Source organism: Eleutherodactylus coqui, chromosome 1, assembly GCF_035609145.1.
Source record: "Eleutherodactylus coqui strain aEleCoq1 chromosome 1, aEleCoq1.hap1, whole genome shotgun sequence".
Classification (NCBI taxonomy): Eukaryota; Metazoa; Chordata; class Amphibia; order Anura; family Eleutherodactylidae; genus Eleutherodactylus; species Eleutherodactylus coqui.
Window position 1 is genome coordinate 535,361,791 of NC_089837.1, and position 19,092 is coordinate 535,380,882.

Genomic DNA, 19,092 nt, shown 5'->3' on the forward strand with positions numbered 1-19,092 from the left:
AACGCCACCACTAGGGGGAGCTCACTACATACAGATATATACAGCCACCACAAGGAGGAGCTCACTACATACATATATATACAGTCACCACTAGAAGGAGCTCATGGCATACAGATATATAAAGCCACCACTAGGGGGAGCTCACTACATACAGATATATACAGCCACCACTAGGAGGAGCTCACTACATACAGATATATACAGTCACCACTAGGAGGAGCTCACGGCATACAGATATATAAAGCCACCACTAGGGGGAGCTCACTACATACAGATATATACAGCCACCACAAGGAGGAGCTCACTACATACATATATATACAGTCACCACTAGAAGGAGCTCATGGCATACAGATAAATAAAGCCACCACTAGGGGGAGCTCACTACATACAGATCTATACAGCCACCACTAGGAAGAGCTCATGGCATACAGATATATAACGCCACCATTAGGAGGAGCTCATGGCATACAGATATATAAAGCCACCACTAGGAGGAGCTCACTGCATTAGATATGTGACTTGGTGAATAGCTTTCTCTGTAAGCTGTGGGTGATGTTACTAGCGGCGTGGTACATGCGGGTTTCATTACTGTCTTGTTCCTTCAGTCTCTTCTGCGCCTGCCGGATTCTTGTCATCAGAAGAACAATGTGCTAATTACAGGATAAACTCTAATCTTCTGCTTGAGAAAACTTGTCACATTGATGCCCGACAGACGCCGCGACGCGTTCTAAATCTTTAAAGTAGATTAAATAAAAGGATTAAACATGAAAATCTTTTCTAGAGAGACAACTAATTATTAAACACCTAGAATGGCCCTAATGTGCTGCGCCGCGCCGGCCGTGTGCCGTATACCGGGACGCCATATCCATAGCTGCCGTGAGGAGCGACGCTGGATGTCTCAGAGCAGCACCGCTGGACAGTATTGCTACACTAGTTGTGCAAACCCTCCAGCGCCCCCAGAAGAAGTCGTCCTTCTGCTGCAGACCCCGGCATGCGGCTCCATCTAAGACAGATCTGTAATGATGAGAGTTGTGGTGATTAGATGAACGGTCACCGGAGGCCCTAAAAGTGGTCTCCCCTTGTCCTATAAGAGGCTCTCGGAGGCCCCTTGGGTGTAGTGACCTCTTCAGCTTGTGTAGAGCTTGTTGGCCACTAGACGCCTCTACGACGCAGAGAAGAGATTTCACCCCGTTACCAGAGGGGGGCGCATTATTGGGATGTGAGAAGTTGGATGGTCGTATCCATGAACTATTCCCCACCGGGCCATTCTGACCAGACTGTTAGGAGGTGTTTAGGACCAGTGGATGAGGGCACACAAGGCGACCGGGCTCAGGATGCCCCCTAGTAGAGAGGAGCATCTGACCAGACTGTTAGGAGGTGTTGGGACAAGTGGATGGGGCACACAAGGTGACCGGGCTCAGGATATCCCCTAGTAGAGAGGAGCATCTGACCAGACTGTTAGGAGGTGTTGGGACAAGTGGATGTGTGGGGGCACACAAGGTGACCGGGCTCAGGACGCCCCCTACAGACCACCAGTAGAGAGGAGCGTCTGACCAGACTGTTAGGAGGTGTTGGGACCAGTGGATGGGGGCACACAAGATGATCGGGCTCAGGACGCCCCCTACAGACCACTAGTAGAGAGGAGCGTAGGACCAGACTGTTGGGACCAGTGGATTTGTGAGGGCACAAAAGTTGACTGGTCTTAGGACGCCCCCTACAGTACAGAGGAGCAAACTGCTTCCAGAGATGATGCCCACACACACAACAGAAGTCACAGCTTCACTTGCCAGTTTTATCATGTATGGGCCCACCCATATCACATCCTGTATGTGATACAGGGTACTTGTCAGGAATCAAACCTGCAACCTCCCGATTCCTCTACTGATTGAGCTATTCAGCACAGCTCCCCTGAGTCCCAGCACCCTGTTTCTTTGTCTAGTCCACCCCGCGTCTTATAGCATCCCCAATTAACTTCCTATATAAACCTGCCCCTGTTCCCTCCTTCCTTGCCTGTTTATGATTCTCTGAACCTTCAGCCCTTAAACCAGCTTCTACCTCCTCCTGCAGTGAGAAGACTTCTCTGTGTAACGACCCCTGGCTTGTTCCTGACTGCGTCTCTATTTTATCCTTGCTGCCCACTGGTGTGGCTGTGTCTAGGACTCCAACCAGAAAGGCTACAGTACTAGAGCCTCCATGCCCCCCTGAATCCCATCTTGTAGCCAAGCTAGAGGCGGTACAATAGAGTACTAGAGCCTCCATTCCCCCGTATGACATCTTGTATCCAAGCTGGAGGTGGTACAACTGGGTGCTAGAGCCTCCATGCTTTCCTGTAACATATCTTGTATCCAAGCTAGAGGTGCTACAACAGGGTAGTAGAGCCTACATGCCCACCCATATCACATCTTGTATCCAAGCTAGAGGTGGTACAACACGATACTAGAGCCTCCATTCCCTCGTATCACATCTTGTATCCAAGCTAAAGGCGGTACAACAGGGTGCTAGAGCCTCCATGCCTGCCCGTATCACATCTTGTATCCAAGCTGGAGGTGGTACAACTGGGTGCTAGAGCCTCCATGCTTTCCTGTAACATATCTTGTATCTAAGCTAGAGGTGCTACAACAGGGTACTAGAGCCTCCATGCCCGCCCATATCACATCTTGTATCCAAGCTAGAGGTGGTACAACACGATACTAGAGCCTCCATTCCCTCGTATCACATCTTGTATCCAAGCTAAAGGCGGTACAACAGGGTGCTAGAGCCTCCATGCCTACCCGTATGACATCTTGTATCTAAGCTAGAGGGAGTACAACAGGGTACTAAAGCCTCCATGCCCGCCTGTATCACATCCTGTATCCAAGCTAGAGGCAGTACAATGGGATACTAGAGGCTCCATTTCCCCATATCACATATCCTGTATCCAAGCTGGAGGTGGTACAACTGGGTACTAGATCCTCCATGCTTTCCTGTAACATATCCTGTATCCAAGCTAGAGGTGGTACAACAGGGTACTAGATCCTCCTTGCCCGCCCGTATCACATCTTGTATCTAAGCTAGAGGTAGTACAACAGGGTACTATAGCCTCCATGCCCGCCAATATCATATCTTGTATCCAAGCTAGAGGCGATACAACAGGGTACTAGAGCCCCCATGTCTACCTGTATCACATCTTGTATCTAAGCTAGACGGGGTACAACGGGGTACTAGAGCCTTCATGCCCGCCCGTATCACATCTTGTATCCAAGATAGAGGCGGTACAAAAGAGTAACAAAGCCTCCATGCCCCCCCCCCCACATTACATCTTGTATCCAAGCTAGAAGTGGTACAACAGGGTAATAGAGCCTCCATGCCTGCCTGTATCACATATTGTATCCAAGCCAAGAGGAATATATATATACTCCTTCTGGGGAGGAGGATGTTACTGACAATGAGTGTAGATTGTTGCAGAATAAGTATAAACCCTCATTACCGGTAACACCGCTATACAGGGCCTCTACATGGTGACTGAATAATACCACCATACAGAGGCCAATATGCTTGAGAAAGGCCATTGCAATGGCCGAAACGTCGCATGTTTTATCTGCTAAATTAAGGAAACCTGTTTTTTACTGCACCTGGACTACTTCTGCTGCTGTCACTCAATTTACTACTGGGACGTATGTACATGATGGATGGATGATATGTCACACTCTATGGAGCCTCAGGGGATCTGGGAGCTTTATGTACATGATGGATGGATGATATGTCACCCTCTATGGAGGCTCATGGGATCTGGGAGCTTTATGTACATGATGGATGGATGATATGTCACCTTCTATGGAACCTCATGGGATCTGGGAGCTTTATGTACATGATGGATGGATGATATGTCACCTTCTATGGAGCCTCATGGGATCTGGGAGCTTTATGTACATGATGGATGGATGATATGTCACCTTCTATGGAGCCTCATGGGATCTGGGAGCTTTATGTACATGATGGATGGATGGTATGTCACTCTCTATGGAGCCTCATGGGATCTGGGAGCTTTATGTACATGATGGATGGATGATATGTCACCCTCTATGGAGGCTCATGGGATCTGGGAGCTTTATGTACATGATGGATGGATGATATGTCACCTTCTATGGAACCTCATGGGATCTGGGAGCTTTATGTACATGATGGATGGATGATATGTCACCTTCTATGGAGCCTCATGGGATCTGGGAGCTTTATGTACATGATGGATGGATGATATGTCACCTTCTATGGAGCCTCATGGGATCTGGGAGCTTTATGTACATGATGGATGGATGATATGTCACCCTCTATGGAGCCACATGGGATCTGGGAGCTTTATGTACATGATGGATGGATGGATGATATGTCACCCTCTATGGAGCCTCATGGGATCTGGGAGCTTTATGTACATGATGGATGGATGATATGTCACCTTCTATGGAACCTCATGGAATCTGGGAGCTTTATGTACATGATGGATGGATGATATGTCACCCTCTATGGAACCTCATGGAATCTGGGAGCTTTATGTACATGATGGATGGATGATATGTCACCTTCTATTGAGCCTCATGGGATCCGGGATCTTTATGTACATGATGGATGGATGATATGTCACCTTCTATGGAACCTCATGGGATCTGGGAGCTTTATGTACATGATGGATGGATGATATGTCACCTTCTATGGAGCCTCATGGGATCTGGGAGCTTTATGTACATGATGGATGGATGATATGTCACCTTCTATTGAGCCTCATGGGATCTGGGATCTTTATGTACATGATGGATGGATGATATGTCACCTTCTATGGAACCTCATGGGATCTGGGAGCTTTATGTACATGATGGATGGATGATATGTCACCTTCTATGGAGCCTCATGGGATCTGGGAGCTTTATGTACATGATGGATGGATGATATGTCACCTTCTATGGAGTCTCATGGGATCTAGGAGCTTTATGTACAAGATGGATGGATGGATGATATGTCACCTTCTATGGAACCTCGTGGGATCTGGGAGCTTTATTTACATGATGGATGGATGATATGTCACCTTCTATGGAGCCTCATGGGATCTGGGAGCTTTATGTGCATGATGGATGGATGATATGTCACTCTCTATGGAACCTCATGGGATCTAGGAGCTTTATGTACATGATGGATGGATGATATGTCACCCTGTATGGAACCTCATGGGGTCTGGGAGCTTTATGTACATGATGGATGGATGATATGTCACCCTCTATGGAGCCTCATGGGATCTGGGAGCTTTATGTACATGATGGATGGATGATATGTCACCTTCTATGGAGCCTCATGGGATCTGGGAGCTTTATGTACATGATGGATGGATGATATGTCACCTTCTATGGAGCCTCATGGGATCTGGGAGCTTTATGTACATGATGGATGGATGATATGTCACCCTCTATGGAGCCACATGGGATCTGGGAGCTTTATGTACATGATGGATGGATGGATGATATGTCACCCTCTATGGAGCCTCATGGGATCTGGGAGCTTTATGTACATGATGGATGGATGATATGTCACCCTCTATGGAGCCACATGGGATCTGGGAGCTTTATGTACATGATGGATGGATGGATGATATGTCACCCTCTATGGAGCCTCATGGGATCTGGGAGCTTTATGTACATGATGGATGGATGATATGTCACCCTCTATGGAGCCTGATGGGATCTGGGAGCTTTATGTACATGATTGATGGATGATATGTCACCTTCTATGGAGCCTCATGGGATCTGGGAGCTTTATGTACATGATGTATGGATGATATATCACCCTCTATGGAGCCTCATGGGATCTTTATGTACATGATGGATGGATGATATGTCACTCTCTATGGAGCCTCATTGGATCTGGGAGCTTTATGTACATGAGGGATGGATGATATGTCACCTTCTATGGAGCCTCATGGGATCTGGGAGCTTTATGTACATGATGGATGGATATGTCACCTTCTATGGAGAAGGTTTTCTGGTTAACCATGATATGTTACAAAGGTCATTACTGGGTCAGATGAGATGGCAGAGAGTGAGTTCTGCCCAGTGATGGACTGGTTGGCAGCAGCAGATGATTGGCTGTAGAAAAATGGTGGGAAATGCCTGTGGTTGTCAGGCAGAATCTGGTGGCCTGACAGTGGCCGGTGATTGGTCCAGAGGAGCAGGCTGAGAGGAGCAGCAGTGAGATATGGAGGTGCAGAGATGTGGGCCATCATCATCTGGAAAGGGAGCAGCATCCTACCCTCCCTCCCTTAGGTTTATCGCAGTGTAGTTAATGGGGGATTGTCGCCCGCATTAGGCGGGTGGGCAGGTAAACTTGGGGAGAGTTTAGTGGTGGTAAAGACAGAGTTTACATAAACTCGTCTGGTTATTATTGGTTACATTCCTCCCCAATGTTTGTAACCTCGTTAATAAACACCGTGGCCTTCTGTATCCAATATTGGTGTCTGTGTCGGGTATTTATAGGAGTTTGGGAAGGTTTTAATAAAGTGTAAGATTTGGCCCTGTGCCAGTCTGCACCATCTTCACTGACATCTTATCCAACATGTAACATTGTCATTAATTCCCTGAGTCACATGTAAGTCCAACCCAAGAAGGGTACACTGCTACAGCGAGACATTGTGCGCCCCCGGGAAGAGCCGCCATAAGACACATGGCACGGCCAGCGATGATGCTGAGCAACAAACCAATAAACCACTGAGTCTAACAGAGTTCAATGAGTGCTGCGCGCAGAACAATCCATCCGGCATGTCGTCGGCACATAAAGCAGCCGCCATCCATGTGATTAGTGGTCGCCGCACGACGGAGGTCACACAACGACTGCAGATACGTCTTACGTTACTCCACCAGGGTGGCCTGTCGGGGATCCTGAGGTTATTAACTTTCAATGACATTTAACCCTTTGAGGACACAGACAATTTTCGAATTTTCCTTTTTTGTTTCTGCTCTTCATCCCCACTTTCAAACACATCCTACGGTTCTGCATTTCTCCATCACTAGAGCCGCATGCACACAGGTTGTATTTTTTAATGGTGTATTGCAAAACTTTTAAAACTTTCTAAATGGAGTGAAATGCAAAATCAATACAATTGCGCTATTTTGGAGAGGTTTCATTTCTCCAGCATTTACTGCACGGTAAAGTTTCTTCTCGGGGTCGGGATGATTGCGGCGATGCCAAGCTTCTATAGTTATAAGCTTGTTGTATTGTATTCTGTCGCCGTCCTCCAAACCCTGTAACTTTATTCTTCTGTCAACGCAGCTGTGGGCCGGTCTGGCTCCATGAGAACCCTGAGCGTTCATGGACAGTAGAATCATACTAATTCCAACCGTGACCCTTAGGACAACCAGGAGAAACTATCATGACTGACGAACATGGCTGACAGACGGCTATTGTGCTGCAAACCAAGTAGACGGCTCTCCAGTTATACCCAGAACTGCATCTTGCATCAAACACAAGAGCATCAGTTTTAGTTGCAATCCTGCAATAATGGCAACTGCTTCTCAGGGACAGGGCTGGAATAAAGTTCTTGCAGGGGAGGGGGAATCCTCAGAGGAGGGCTGTTTGGGGTCAGTATCCCTGAAGAAAAGTTTCATAGGTCAGTTATTCCTCAAAGGCAGGCAATGGGGGGAGTATTGGGGGTCAGGAGCTATGCAGTGTAGTGTGTGAGTCCTAGGGGATAGAATCAAGTGCTCCTCAGGGACATAGCAGTGGGTGGGGCTATAGGGGTCAGCTGCTCCTCAGGGGCAGTGCAGTGGGTGGGGTTATGGGGGTCAGCTGCTCCTCAGGAGCTGTGCAGTATGTGGGCCCTAGGGGATAGAATCAGCTGCTCCTCAGGGCAGTGCACTGGGAAGAGATTTCAAGGGTCAGCTGCGCTTCAGGGACTGGGAAGTGCAGTATTTGGGTATTTATGGGTTGGATCAGTTGCTTCTCAGTGATGAGGCAATTAGGAGGCGTTTTTGGAACCCGCAGCTCTTCAGCAACTGACTATGCTAAAGACCTGTGGGAACCAATGATAGTTGGCAAAGTTTGCAAAAGTGACACAAAGAGAATATTATTGCTGTACAGAAGGTGGAGGATGCAGCAGGTAGGGGAGTCTCCAGGTACCCTCTTAATTTTAGTACCCATACTCGAGAGGGTGTGGGCTGTAAAAAGGGGATGTGGCATGTAGAGGGGGGTGGTTTGTGCAAGGGGGCAAAGCTTACAGAAAAAATCCTTCCTGAAGGCCGTTTCTAAAAGTTGCAAGTTTAACCTAGGAAGAAATAATCGACGCAGCGTGTGCGCATTCAGTGGAAGGAGGTGTGATAAGGACTTGGCGGATACTGAAGCCAGCAGATAACTCCTTGAGGGGATTTTAGTTTTGTGTCTTCTTTGCCAACACATCTGGATCTTATGACAAGTTGAGCTCCTTGGACTCATCTCCTCATTGTAACGATGAAGCCCCGAGCTTCCCGGGAAATCTTCACATGAAGTAATGAAGTCTGACAGAGAAAGACAAAGTTTAGATTTCCAAAAACTCTTGACAACAACCGATTGGAGACATCTGCTCGGCGCAATTATCAGAGCGCCGCTTCGAGGGAGATTCAAGTGTTTCTTACTAAATACATAAAGAGAAGCGACTGAATAACTTCCTGCAGCTCTTCGAGGCGGAGGAGCGATCCCGTCTGGGAGAAAGACGTCCACTTGTGATCAATGCAAACATTAGCATCATAATCATGGAGGAAGCCGGAGTAATGTGGAAACTGAACCCGCGCCATTTACACGATTGGTTTTCTAACAAGTTGCTGTGACCTTAAAAGAGAGATGTGAAGAGCATCCAGACGTGAAGTGCTCTGCCAGGACTGCAAGCACCGCCGCTCGGGGACCTTCATTAACTACGCTTTAACTAAAAAAACTCATCTCTGAACTGGGAAATTGCAGAAGGATCCGACCGGAGGATGGAGGCCAAAGAAGAAAGGCGGAACCTGGGAGCGGGATCATTAATGAAGACAGGCTGGCATCTACCCTCAGGCGCTGCGTCCAGGGACGACGACGCACACAAACCGACCTTGATGTGAGAGAGGAAGAGAAATCTCAGCTTCTTGCTTTTTTATGTTTTTTGACTCTTCTAATCTCCAGATACAAGAAACAGATCATTCAGGCTTCAGACGGAGAAGCCGCGTCTTGCGCTGCGGTGGGAACGAGCGGATGATTTTCACTATTGATGAATTCATGATTGTGTTCAATCTGGGAACCAAAACTGAGTAAAATTACAGGATTTTCCCCAGAGTTCATTTTTCTGTTAGTAATGAGCTGATAATCAGAGAAGTGACTGAATGTTGGACCACATTCATGTATAATATCCCGTGTACAAATAATGTGACCGGCCGCAACGGAGACGATGCCACATCCGTGTGGTGACAGACAAATCTGACGACACCTTATATGACCTCTTGTCTGCATGCATAGCTATAACGTAAAGACCTTGGGTAGCTTTGCCAAACCTACAGCAGTACCAGGGCCCCCATGTGGCATTTAGGCCCCACCATAAACCCAGGCATACATTGGAACAACAAAAAACGGACAACTATGTAGCACCCTTAGCAGCCATGGTAAAATGTTATGACAGACCACGCCCATTTTATGCAAAGTCAAGCCCTTTGGCCCTAGTAGTAACAGTGACCCCCCCCCCCCTAGTGGCCCCATTAATATTATCAATCCCCATTATTACTTTCAGTAGTTATAGTAATCCCCATTACTAGCAGCAGTAGTACTAATGTCCCCACAGTGGCCCTAGTCTTAATGCCTACCCCATAGTAGACGTCCAACCACCCAACAAGTATGTAACTCACTGTCAGCCCCAGTCTGGTGGCTATACTGTTGCCACAAAAGACGTTGCATCTCTCCATCTACCTGCAATCCCTGCATGTTTTGTTTGTCTTTGTGTTCTTGGAGAAAATATAAATCCTTTTTTGGAAGATTTTGGAAACTCTCAACTTCATTCTGCCTTAAGATGTTTAGGGAGGTCTCAAGGGCAGAGACCCCCAATAGTAGTAAGTCCATTCTTACATTATGAATCATAGAATGGTAGCGTTTGTAGGGACCTCCAGGGTCATCGGGTGCTTCCTTGAGAGCTTGGCCATCTGATGTAGAAGGAGTTCCTCCATATCTTCTGCTTGTCCAGGTAGCCTATAGTAAATGCCTACAATGGGGTCCTTTCTGTTGTTCTCTCCTTGTATTCTTACCCAAACAGTTTCTACAGAACCACCATGCTCTGAAGCTTGAATCTCAGTGGAGATGAATGTTCTCCCAACATACAACACAACACCTCCTCCCCTTTTATTAGGTCTGTTTCTTATAAATACATTGTATCCTTCAAGCCTTGTATCCAATCATGTGTATCATCCCACCAAGTGTCCGTGATGCCGATGACATCATATTTCTCTTCCTGTGTTAGGAGCTCCAATTCTCCTTGTTTGTTTCCCATGCTCTGGGCATTTGTGTAGAAACATGTTAGTTTGTGATCGTGGTCTCTTGCTCCTCTACTTGCCTTCTGAATTGTTTGTCTCTGTTCTTTCTTTCCACTTCTAATAACGAGGTTCTCAGATGTATTAATTAGCTGTATATTTTTACCTTCACTTCCCTTCCCTTCCCATATTGTTCTAGTTTAAAGCTTTCCTAATGAGTGAAGCAAGGCGCCCGCCAAATATATGCTTAACTGTTAGTTAAGTGTATCTTGACGCCACAAGGAAGTCCTGGTGGAGTCAAGATTGGGGGTGACACCCCCTGCACTTGAGTGTCCGCATAGCAGGCTGCAAAATAGGTCCTGGAAGGCCTGTAAAATTGTGGGGAAAAAGTTCCACTGGGCCATGCAGAAAAAGCACAGCCTGTCCACTGAAGGAGAAGGCACTAGCCAGCAGACTGTAAGGCAAGAAACCGTGAAAGCAGTTTGTACTGCCACGCCGTCAGGGCTTTACAAGGGGCACCGCCAGCTGATGGCAGATTTACAAACCGCACCCTTCAGCCAGCTGACAGGACCCGGCCCAAAGCTATTGCTATGCGTCAGACGCAGAGTGCAGGAGCGGCCACCTTCCGCCCACACCTCATGCGCCTTTCCGGACTGCGGGCTACAATGACAGAGGGCCGCAGCTGTCAGCAATGGAGCTTTCCTCCTGTCAAACCCCTAGCTTCTGGTGGCGTCAAGGTACACTAATACCACCTGTCTGTAAGGTGCAACCCATCTCTAGCAAGCAGTCCATCATATAGGTAATTCACTCCAGGGCTAGAAATCCAAATCTTTGCTGATGGCACCATCGATGTAGCCAGTTGTTCACCTCTAGAATCCTGTTCCATCTCCTTATTCCATGGCCATCAACTGGGAGGATGGATGAGAAGACCACCTGTGCTCCTAGTTCCTTCACCTTCCTTCCAAGGTATTCAAAGTCTCTGCAGATAGTTACAAGGTCCTTTTTTGCAGTGTCATTAGTCCCTACATGTATTAGTAGGAATGGGTGGTGTTCAGGAGGTCTGAAGAATCTTGACAGCCTATCAGACACATCTGTGATTTGTGTCCCTGGAAGACAGCAGCCCTTTTGTGAGGTGTCAGGTCTACAGACAGCGGTCTCTGTTCCTCTCAATAGAGAATCCCCTACAACCACCGCTCTCTTCTTCACAACAGCACTTCTTTTTCTCTATCCAAGAGGACTCTGTGTGCTTATGCACATTGAATTGGTTCCCTGATTTGCAATGTCCCAAATCTGTGACCTTCCAGCAGAATCCAGGAAGGTGGCATGAACCAGGGTTTGGTCGTGGCTGTTACCTCTGTACCCTCTATAATTCACATTGACACTATGTAGGAAGACAAAGTTGATGGCTATGAGTCTGGAGAGGGGTTTATAAAGACATCAGATAATTGCCATTATTCCTTCCACTCTTCAGAAGAGGTAAAGAGTCCAGACTGTCTTCAGAAGATCAGTCGGAGAACCAGGATGTTAGAAGGAAAGTGTAAGAAGCCAGTACTTCATTCTTGGTCCTACAGGACACTCTTACAACTACTGAGGTCACAGTGCAGGAGTCAGGCATTAGAAGGGCGCACGGGACATCCATATGGCAGCGCCAGGAGGAGGCCACGACAGTATAGGAAAATCAGTTAGATAACTAACCAATATACTGGGAGATGTCTCTAAGATGCCACAACTTCATCCTGAAACCTACAGTAAGCCTCACCATTACTGAGGTGATGGTAAAGGAGGTGACCTCCAGACCCATCTGTACTCTTTCCAGATTACTGTGTCCCGTCCAGACCCTTCTGTCCTTCTACAGACACTTTTGCACACCTCTTGACTTCTCTATCCTTCTCTAGACCCCTCTACCCTCCCTCAAACCCTTCTATCCTTCTCTAGACCCCTCTGTCCTCCTTCAGAGCCCTCTATCCTTCTCTAGACCCCTCTGTCCTCCTTCAGAGCCCTCTATCCTTTTCTAGACCCCTTTGTCCTCCTTCAGACCCCTCTATCCTCCTCTAGACCCCTCTGTTCTTCTTCAGACCTTTCTATCCTCCTCTAGACCTCTCTGTCCTCCTTCAGACCCCTCTGTCCTCCTTCAGAGCCCTCTATCCTTCTCTAGACCCCTCTGTCCTCCTTCAGACTCCTCTATCCTTCTCTAGACCCCTCTGTCCTCCTTCAGACCCCTCTATCCTCCTCTAGACCCCTCTGTCCTCCTTCAGAGCCTTCTATCCTCCTCTAGACCCCTCTGTTCTTCTTCAGACCCCTCTATCCTCCTCTAGACTCCTCTGTCCTCCTTCAGACCCCTCTGTTCTCCTTCAGATTCCCGTGTAACCCTACATACCGCTCTTACAGTGGCTTTGGTCATCAAGAGGCAGCTGTGAGCCCCTATACAAGTGTTCCCTAACTCCAGTCCTTATGGAGCCCCAACAGGTCATGTTTTCAGGATTTTGTTGCAGCAGTGATGTAATTATTGTCGGTCCTCAGACATTGCCACGGGTGTTCTTACTATAGGATATCCTGAAACCAGGACCTGTTAGGGGGCCCTGAGGACTGGAGTTGGGGTACACTGCCCTATTCAACATATATGTTATCTAATGTGTATAGCCAACTTAATGTTCCTGTCTTGTACAGCCAGGATTCTTAGTGACCGGGTAAAGTTGCCACCTCTGTGGTGTGCAGTAAACATCCCTGTAATGAAGGCATTGTGCTGGGCGATCGGATTATTTTACTTCTTCATTGTAGACTCTGGTAATTTATTCATTCGTTCCATTTGGCCGCTGCTGGGAATAGCTCTCGTGGCGCTCGCCTGCGCCTGGGCCTCCTCCCTCCCAAGCTTTTCGCACTCTCAGTAAATGGAGGTTTTGTTCCTTTTCTCTGAAGATGTCTTCCTGAGGCTCAATGCCAAATGCAATTACTATTATAATGTACCAGTGGCCTGAATATATGTGACACCCAGCGGACGCCACAGATGGCCGCGCTGCAGCCTGGGCTTCACGGAGGTTCTCATCTCACTCCGAAGAGTTAAACTCCGTCTTCTGCTTTGCATTCAGACAGTTAGCAGAAATCTGACATCACACATCAAATTGAGATTTTTGGGTGATCTAACCCTGCAGTGCAGAGCTAAGAGGGAGCTGACAGAGTTGGCATTAGAGGATGGTGAACTGTGCAATAACCCGGGTCCCCTCCAAGCTGATGGTGGAACTGGTTAGTAGACCACTCCATGGGCCGCTCCAGTAGTTGGGGGGGGGGGGGGGGTGTCGCTCCGTTATGCCGAGTGCTCTGCACGGCTACAGAGGGGTCTGTACGGCTGTTGTATGGCAGCTCTCACCTGTCTCCTGCTATCTATGATCTGCAGGATATAATGAGTGAGCCTGAGACATGGCCATCTCCTTCAGCTTACAGTTGCAGCAGGACATGGATATAGCCCGGATTGGTGACTATTGGACAGCTATTAAGACCCTCATGCCTCGGGCAACCACCGATCTCACAACTTACATCCCCCCTTCCTCTAGATCACCACAAGCGCTACAAATTGCTCTTACTTCCTCACTTTAGACCAACAGGGATTTCACAATTATTCCTCCTTCCATAGTCTAGATCCCAAGGATTTTACAATGTAGTCCTTACCCCTTACTATAGACCCAGGGGTCTTACGATTTACTCCTCCTTCAACATATTAAGTCATCAGTCATTTCACAACTGACCCTCCTTCCTTTACTGTAGACCACCAAGGATTTTACCGTTTACTCCTCTCTCTCGACCACATTAAACATTACCCCTTTCTTGGCTGCATTAATGATGTTAGGACCAATATGTGGGGTTGAGGATCATCTCCTATCAGTTTACAAACATTACATAGATTGTACCATTAGTACTTTGATACATTGTCAGAGCCAAGTGGTCAGAGCTCCGTCTTTGGAAAGGTCTGGGACGAGACATGCAGACATCAGAGGAAAACACAGAAGACATGGAAGTCCTGCAGAAGGATTGTAAGGATGGTCTGCGTCCATCACCATAAGAGAGCTTCATCAGGGAAGGTAGGACATGCTGTAATCTTAGGGAAAGACATAGGTCCTGACCCGAGGGGCTGACCATCTAATGTCCCCGCACGTCTCCATTAAGTCCTCTTATTTTCATACAACAGTCTTATTCTCTGAGAGGTGAAACCTTCGAGCTTCTGCTGACCTCACATCATCCTTCACTCCGTGTTATTGTTTATGTTACGCTTGCAAGTGTCAGAGAAGAGCGCCGCACCGCGCCAAAATATTCCATCTGCTTATGCAATCATCACTGTGTACCACATAAGTGATGGAGAAAAGCGCCTGACAGGGCTGAAGGAAACAGATGACCCTGAATGATATCATAGATAGCAGATAGAGAGATAGAGAGATAGATAGATAGATAGATAGATAGGAGAGAGATAGATAGATAGATAGATAGGAAGGAGATAGATAGATAGATAGATAGATAGATAGATAGATAGATAGATAGATAGATAGATAGATAGATAGATAGATAGGAGAGAGATAGGAGATAGATAGATAGATAGATAGGAGAGAGATAGGAGATAGATAGATAGGAGATAGATAGATAGGAGATAGATAGGAGATAGATAGATAGATAGATAGATAGATAGATGGGAGATAGATAGATAGGAGATAGATAGGAGATGGATGGGAGATAGATAGGAGATAGATAGATAGATAGATAGATAGGAGATAGATAGATAGATCGATAGATATGGGATAGTTGGATAGGAGATAGATAGATAGATGGATATGAGATACATAGGAGATAGATAGATAGATAGATAGATAGATGGGAGATAGATAGATAGATAGATAGATAGGAGATAGATAGATAGATAGATAGATAGGAGATAGATAGATAGATAGATAGATAGATAGATAGATAGATTTGATAGATAGATAGGAGATAGATAGATAGATAGATAGATAGGAGATAGATAGATAGATAGATAGGAGATAGATAGGAGATGGATGGATAGGAGATAGATAGATATGGGATAGATAGGAGATAGATGGATAGGAGATAGATAGATATGGGATAGATAGATAGATAGATAGATAGATAGATAGATAGATAGATAGATAGATAGATAGATAGATATGGGATAGATAGATAGATAGATATGGGATAGATAGGAGATAGATAGATAGATCGATAGATATGGGATAGTTGGATAGGAGATAGATAGATATGAGATAGATAGATAGATAGGAGATAGATAGATAGATATGAGATAGATAGGAGATAGATAGATATATAGATAGATAGATAGATAGATAGATAGATAGATAGATGGGAGATAGATAGATAGATAGATAGATATGAGATAGATAGGAGATAGATAGATGGGAGATAGATAGATAGGAGATAGATAGATAGATAGATAGATAGATAGGAGATAGATAGATAGGAGATAGATAGATAGATAGATAGATAGGAGATAGATAGGAGATAGATGGATATGAGATAGATAGATAGGAGATAGATAGATAGATAGATAGATAGATAGATAGGAGATAGATAGATAGATAGATAGATAGATAGATAGATAGATAGGAGACAGATAGATAGGAGAGAGATAGATAGATAGATAGATGTGATGTTGGATACATCATTGACCTTTAGACTCACCACGATAAATACCCTCTTCTAGTTATGGATGAGCCGTGTTTGTTTTGTACTTCTCTCCTGGACGTCTGCTGGCCTCTCTGAGATGAAGAATAAGCAATTTCCTGTGAAGTGTAGAAATGAGAATTCCTGCACCGCAGCTCATTACCGCAGCCGTCCAGGTAAATACTGGACTTTTTTCAGCTGATGAGTCAGGTAATGGTGGATAATGGGAGCTGGTGGGGACGGCGCTCGGTGCTGAAGGGGAAAGTAAGTTCAAGGAAGGGAAGTTTATTAGCCTGAAGCAACGTTGATTGTAGAAGTGACTGCCGTGTCCTGAAGGCCGCCGCTCACCAAGGACACACAGTTATTGTATGCCTCAGAGGGCAATTCATAAACCTCATTGCCACGGCATAGCTATCCTCAGGGTCCATAAGAAATGTCAACCTTTGACGTCAGTGGTAAAAGCCAAGGAGTCTTGGAGACTCTGTGTGGCATTGCTGATGCACTTGTTGGGGCCTTTTTTTCTAGCTTTAAAAAAAAAAAAAGATTTTTGCCTTTTTACAAGCTTTTTTTTATAGAGAAGCCCATGGAAGAAAACATGGAAAAAATACTGTGGACTTAAAATACTCACCCAAAAATCTATCAGAGAGGGCCAGCTGACCACACAACCGGAGGGATAAACAACATCAAAAGGGATTTATGAAGCACCCTGTGCACCCTTCAAGAACCCAGTAAATCCAACTCATAGGCAAGAGAATTAATGACTCGCATTATGGCAAAGGGACCGATAAAGCGCGGTGCAAGCTTTACCGAGAAGATCTTCAATTTTAAATTCTTTGTGGACAGACAGACCTTCAGATCAACCTCAAATGGCTCAGACACAGTGGACCTTTTACAACTACGTAGTTGCATACGACCACTTGCTTCCTCCAGGTTCTTGTGCGGACCATTCCAGACCTCCCGCAACTCACTAATAACAACATCAACCACGGGACAAGCTGTAGGTACTGGAATGGAAGTCAGGAACCGGGGATGCCAACCGAACACACAAAAGAAAGGTGACACCCCCGTCGCAGAACTGCTACGATTATTTATGGAAAATTCAGCCAAGGATAAAAACTCTACCCACCGACTGACCCTCTCGCCCACAAAAAGACCCAAGTATTGTGCTAGGTCTTGGTTTTTACGTTCCGTTTGCCCATTCGTCTGCGGATAAAATGCTGATGAGAAAGACAGATGTTCCCAAGTTTTTACAGAATGCCCTCCAAAATTAGGCCACAAATTGCACCCCCCGATCCGAAACTATATTGACCGGTATTCCTTGCAATCTTATAATCTCTCTAATGAAAATCCTCACTAATTCAGCGGTAGACAGTCATGTTTTTCAGAGCAACAAAATGGGCCATTTTCGAGAACCTGTCAACAACTACCAAAATGGTGGAACAACCTTGTGACAGAGGTAGGTCAGTGACAAAACCCATGGACACGTGCGACCATGGACTACCAGGTGCTGAAAACGGCATTAAAGGTCCCTGAGGCCTCTTACGGCGACTCTTACCATGTGCACAAGCTGAACTCCCGGACCTCCCGTGCCATGCCGGGCCACCAGTAGAATCGGGAACATAGCTCAAGAGTCCCCTGGACCCCTGGATGTCCTGCAAAAACGGAGGCATGAGACTCTTCCAGAACCAACAACCGCAGAGATATCGGTACAAATAACTTCCCTGCCGGAACCCCCTCCAGGGCTTCTTGTTGATATTCCTGAAGCTGAGCCGGAAGGTTCCGTGTCAGGGCTGCCACCACGACACCGGGCGGAAGGATGCCTTCCGGAGAAGAGTCCCCAACCTCCGGAGTCCTGAAACTGCGGGAGAATGCGTCAGCTTTCACATTTTTATCTCCCGGCAGGAATGTGACTGTAAAATTGAATCTCGAGAAGAAAAGCGCCCACCTCGCTTGCTGCGCCTTGAGACGCTTAGTAGTCTCAAGATACACTAAGTACTTGTGATCGATGAAGACTGTCACCTGGTGTCGAGCCCCCTCCAGAAGATGACGCCATTCCTCAAATGCCCATTTTATTGCCAACAGTTCCCTGTTCCCAACATCGTACTTGCGCTCGGCGCTACTGAATTTATGGGAAAAGAAGATACACGGACTACACCCTGAACGGCCCCCCAATACCTGGGAGAGGACTGCCCCCACCCCAACCTCAGCAGCGTCTACCTCCACGAAAAAGGGTCTCTGAGGGTCCAGCTGAGCAAGCACCGGCGCGGTGGAAAAAGCCCTCTTGAGTTGCTCAAACATCTCTGAAGCTTCCGGAGACCACAACGTCACGTCCGCTCCTTTTTTAGTGAGATCAGTCAGCAGTTGAGCAATCACTGAATAATTTCTGATACATTTTCTGTAAAAGTTGGCAAACCCAAGAAAGAGCTGAAGAGCCTTCAAATGATCTGGTTTAACGCATTGTGCGATTGCCGCAACCTTGTCTGACTCCATACACACATCAGTGGGAGTAATGATATACCCAAGGAATGACACGCGTTTGACCCCAAATGAGCACTTCTCCAATTTAGCATACAATTGGTACTCCCGTAGCCGCTCTAACACTAAATGGAGATGTCTGACATGTGTGTCCCAATCCGACGAGTACACCAAAATGTCGTCCAAATAGACAACCATAAAATCACCTAGATAATCGTGAAAGACCGCGTTCATGAACCCCTGAAAAACTGCAGGGGCGTTGCATAACGCGAAGGGCATCACCAGACACTCGAAGTGCCCCAACGGGGTGTTGAACGCGGTCTTCCACTCGTCACCAGACTTAATATGTATAAGATTATAAGCCCCCCGAAGGTCAAGCTTAGAGAACTAGCGTGCTCCCACCACCTGATTCAACAGATCAGGGATCAGAGGGAGCGAGCACTGACTCTTTATGGTGATCTTG